The following is a 5,290-nucleotide window of genomic DNA, read 5'->3' on the forward strand; positions in this document are numbered from 1 at the left end:
CTGCCTAATAGACCAGATATCTTGTGTGAACTCAACCTCTGTTGACAAAACGGAAGTTTTGAACTGAGGGTGGCACCAGATGGTATAGGTCATGGGGTCACTCAAATAGCTACCAAGAAGCATGGTAAACGGTGCATTTATATAACGCTTTTATCCAAGGCACTTTACATAGATTGTGCATTCATACACCGGTGGCGGAGGAAACCATGCAAGGCACCAACCTACTCACCGGGAGCAATTAGGGGTTCAGAGTCTAGCTCAAGGACCCTTCGACATTAACTCAGGTGGAGCCCGGATTCGAACTGGGAACACTTCGGGAACCCTTCGTGCTCTAATAACGGTTTCTCTACCTCTGAGCTATGCCGCCCAGTATGCATGTACTCAATGGAACATTCATGGCAAGGTTCATGGCAACGTGCCAAGTAGTTTCTGAGTGCAAGTGAGAGGTCTGGCCTGGTGGGTGGAAACAGAATGAAGGCCAAAAGGAGTATGGTTCATTCTTGCTGAGCACATTAAACTTCATGGCAAATCTGCCGATTTAGATTTTGATATGCCTATCATGTTAGCAATCTAAAGTTTTGACCGAGCAGTGCAGATAAGTGGTTCTCAAAGAGGTTCTTGGAGGGGTTCCAGGGGGTTCACCAGCAAAATGTGTTACCTTGGCTATAGCAGATATATGAGCTTGTACATCTGCCATTTCTGAACATTTTTCAAAAAATCTTTAAGATGTTTGAAACATTTGAACAACTCTTCTCTTCTGGGGTCAATTGCCACAAATAATTTGTTTGAGAACTACTGCCATATAGATGACACACCATGGGGTCACCAAAATCCCTAGGGTTGCATCCTCTGCGGTTCATGAACATGCAGCGAAGATTCTTTGTTATACATTGTAAATGTTTATTATGTTTAATTATTATTATTTTAAGCGCAAAAAAGGAAACGAGACAAGTTGAATGCTATATACCTTTTTATTTGAGGGTCACAAATAGAACCCAGATCAACCAAATAATGAAGAAACATTGTCTTGTATGATGATGCAATGGTGAGTCGATGATTTCCCTCTGAAGCTGTGGGAGGAGAGCATTAACACATTGATACAGAAGCAGAACTAAATGGCTAAATGGAAGTTATTATTATTATTAGTATCAGTATTACACTAATTACAATTATTATTATTCAAGAGTGTATACCGTTTTCTGCTAATGTAATGGAGTCAAAATACTGTACACTCAACTGTATGCTACAGGAATTTTCATTAACTATAAGTTTCTTTCCAACAGTAGGGCTTGTTGACTTTCTGTCCTCACCTTAACCATGTTGACACATAATATCTTTGGGATGAGAGCTACAATAGCGGGCTGTGTTATAAAAAAGCGGATCCCCATGCTCTTGGGTCTCTCCCACATCCTCTCCAGCCTCAGGGAGGTCTGCCGCCTTTACAGCAGCTGCAGCAGCATCAGAAGAAGAAGCAGAGATTTGAAGGGTAAGTTAACAGTGTAGAAAAAAATAAATGTTGAAAAAAATCACTAAACAAAGGGTATTTATTAAATGTAGTCTATCAAATAACCGAATATTATTATTTCTTTCACAGGATCAAAGGTTTCATGATCATGATTCACTGACGTCCTGGATGGCTTGGTTCTAGGCTTAGAATAATCGTTATAAATTTGTTTCTAAAAGTCTATGTGGAAAATTAATGGGAGAGTTTTTGTTGGCACCAGTAAACCATGCCCACTGCTCTATTCTTGTTGAGCTTGGTCTCCTATTTACATCAATTCATCAAATATGAAAAACATAAAAACTCCATGAATTCAAGGCTTGCATGGGGTGATTAAATGATAAACAGTCATTTGGGAGTTGAACTACACCTTTAGGTTACAGTGAATATGGCTTGATATCACATCACAATGAAATGACATGTCATGAAAACTGGTACCTGGCTCATCCTCAGCTTTTGCATGTTGCACTGCTGCAAGGGCCAACGCAGCGAAAAGTAGGATCACAATCTTCATTTTCTGTGAGGATGTATAACGAAATATGTCAGTGGTTGTATGACTCTGTGTGCCGTTGGATCTGCCATGTGACAAAATAACATTTGAATATAATTCTCATAAGACGGTGGTTCTCTAAAGTTTTCTTTTCTGGATCAGGGCCCACTTCTGGCCACTTAACACAGTAGCCTCTCGGCTGCCATGTGAAGTGGTCAGATGTGGGGCGTGTGCATTTTCAGAGCATAATGTTATCCATCAATAAAAATTCACATGCTATGATATTTGTATACATATTTCTTACCATTAAAATCCTTGCGTTTTGCCAATTAAATGGGGCACACTAGCCCACATTGAGAATTGCTGTCACAACACAAGGCATTGCAATCTAGCAAGTAGCTATTATTGAGCTCACCTTCAGTGTTTGGGGGAAGTCCAGAGCTGAGAAGAACCTTGTCAGTGATGTCTCTGATGTGAACTGTGAAGTCTATCTGTCCTCGCTACTGGAACTATATACTACTACTAACTGCCCTGGGTGTTTATTAAGGGAGGGGGTCATGTGCGTGTGTGTGTTTGTGTCACACACACAGACACAAACAGTGTTTTCTTTGATAAACATTACATAACATCATGTTGTGCCAAACAAAGTATTACAATATGCCAATATAAATATTGTGCAGCATAATCAAACAATGCCCAGAGGAACTGTGGTCAACGTCAGTTTGTTTTATTCTTTAAACACGTCTAAAGCAGTTCTACCCGATCATGACATGTTCCATGATGATTAATTTTCATGCAAATATGTAATCATTTTGACAGGCCTAGTATAAACAGATGAGTCAGTAGACAATCTACTGTGCTCCATTGAAATGAAATGGATATCGAAAGGCTTATTTAGAGAGAAAGGTTGCGCGCGCACACACACACACACACACACACACACACACACACACACACACACACACACACACACACACACACACACACACACACACACACACACACACACACACACACACACACACACACACAAATTTATGAACATGGCAATAGAGATAGTTCTGTATATGCTGTGCGCTGTGTTTGCTGTTGTGCGAACAAAGGAGGACAACATGTAGTACTTCTTCCAATTTGTTTTATTCTTAGCTGTTTAATAACCCAACCCAAGGGTGTATAATGTCACATCATGATGACAAAGAAAAGAATTATGATTATGAATTAAACTATTTGTGTTTCAAAGACTTTTTTTATAATATTAATAATAATAAATATAGCTGCAAGCAGCAATAAAGTGGCCAAGCCAGGAAAAAGTAGGAAAGGAAAAAAGCAGCGGAAAAAGCAGGAAAAGCAAGAAAAGTGGGAAAAGAAATCAAAGAAAAACTAGAAGCAGTGTTCTTCCAAGAAAGGTCTCCGGCAGGTCAGGTAGGTTTTTTGGCCTCCTGCTGGCACTATAATAGGCCAACGTGAAAAGGGTGCCACGTATTCTTGGGCCTTTCATGGCAATCGGATGCTGCATGCGTGATTTGAGGCATGTGTTACAAAAATGTGTTATGCAAAAGTTGACCCGCTGGTGGCGCTATAACAGCCAATGTGAGAAGGGCGGCATCTGTTCCTTGACCTAGTGGGAATGTGCGTGCAAAGTTTCACACAATTCGCAGGCTGTGTTCATGATTTGAGTCGTTTTTGGCCACTTTATTGCTGCTTGCAGCTATATTTATTATTATATTTGTATTTTATTTCTTTGTGTGCACTTCATATGCATGTTAGATAAAGGTCCTTAGATTGTGTGTAAAATGTTTCATGCAAATTGCTAAAAAATCAATCCCAGGATAAAAACTGGTTTAAGTGTTTCACAAACTGCTCAAAATGACATAGGCCAATTGGGGTAATATTGGTTTCAGTGATATTTGGACTAACCCTCTAAAGCCTTTCATTTCAAATGTGAATTTGCATGTATATTTTAGAGGCAGAAGAATAATTTGCATAAAACTGCAATATTCATTGAATTATTAAACAAGAAAGTTTCAATTTAAAATAAAAATCCCATCTGACAGATCTTTAGATATTGGTCCAAAGTTCATGTAAAAATGTGCACATGACGCAAAAATTCCAGAATAAAAGCGGGTTTAAGTGCTGCTCAAAATGGCAGAAAATCTAAGGGCGGAGCTTATTTAACAAAGACACAGATGTCTTCCGCTTGAGTCAAGGCACGTGTGTAAGCAACTTCAAACGAAACGAGTCATGACTTATGCCCGTTTGAAGTTTGAATTTTCAAACGCTTCGTATAGCGCCCCCCTTTGGCCAATTGGAATAAGATTGGTTTCAGTGATATTTGGACTAACCCTCTACATCTTTGCCAAATGCCATGAACGTGTAACTTTGCATGCATGATTTAGAGCAGTGTTTCTCAAACGGGGGTACGTGGAGGGTACCCCTCATATTATTCATAGTTAAAGAAGGAGGGGAAAAAACATTTACTGTTATGTTTAATGATGACACATGGAGAAATTGGTGTGAGCCTTATAGTTGCAACCCCAAATTACATAGTACCAGGCACCTGTGATGTGTATATATATATTTCTTTTTAATCATTTTTATCCCACTATTTTGTAACCCATTTTTTCACCCAGTGCTAATTGCCTATGTAATCCTGGGCTCTGCTCTCCATCTGCCGCGCCTGGGGAGACAATGGACAACGGAGACCAAGTTGCTTCTTTTCACCTGACAGTGGAGATTTCCCTGGTTTGGACGTAGCGAGTGGAAGGAACAAAATGCCTCAAATCACGCATGCAGTGTCTGATTGCGTCAGTAATGTCAAAGAGAGCACTGCCTGCGATCTTGACATTTTGTACTTTTATAGCCATTGTTTTTTGGCTTGAAGCGAGCCCACGATTGTTTCGAAGGAACAATATTTTCTTGTTACTTTGGTTTAATTTTAAAGCCACAATCCACAAATTGTCTTATCTTCCGAGTGATCATTTGCAGCAATGTCCAAACATCCAAATGGTGGCACACCCAGTGACCAATCCTTTATTTTATTTTATTCTTCATTTTTTTAATAGTCAATGAGTATGCTACTGTATAACTACTGTATGGTGCATATTAAAAAATGTCACACCTGAATGGCAAAAGTGACTGAACTAATGAATAATTGTCTTGATAGACCAGCATATGGGTGACATTTCTTGAATTCCCTGGCTCATTTTTTGCCATTACCGCAAATGGACTCAGTATGCACTCACTATGACCACCTAAGGGCAATTAGTTACTGATGCAGTGAGGGGTATGTAAATTCACAT

General features: G+C 39.5%; 1 long non-coding RNA gene across 1 annotated transcript; it reads right to left on the bottom strand.

Annotated features, from left to right (window-relative positions):
* Positions 1 to 975: 975 nt before the first annotated feature.
* On the bottom strand, positions 976 to 2,493 carry LOC308298445. Its single transcript, XR_013962715.1, has 4 exons — positions 2,407 to 2,493; positions 1,940 to 2,018; positions 1,311 to 1,448; positions 976 to 1,070 (listed from the first exon to the last, which is right to left on the bottom strand). It is a non-coding gene; the product is annotated as an uncharacterized lncRNA (long non-coding RNA).
* Between the last annotated feature and the right edge of the window lie 2,797 nt (positions 2,494 to 5,290).

This window comes from Nannobrachium achirus (assembly GCF_963921795.1).
Source record: "Nannobrachium achirus genome assembly, chromosome: 14".
In the NCBI taxonomy this organism is placed as follows: Eukaryota; Metazoa; Chordata; class Actinopteri; order Myctophiformes; family Myctophidae; genus Nannobrachium; species Nannobrachium achirus.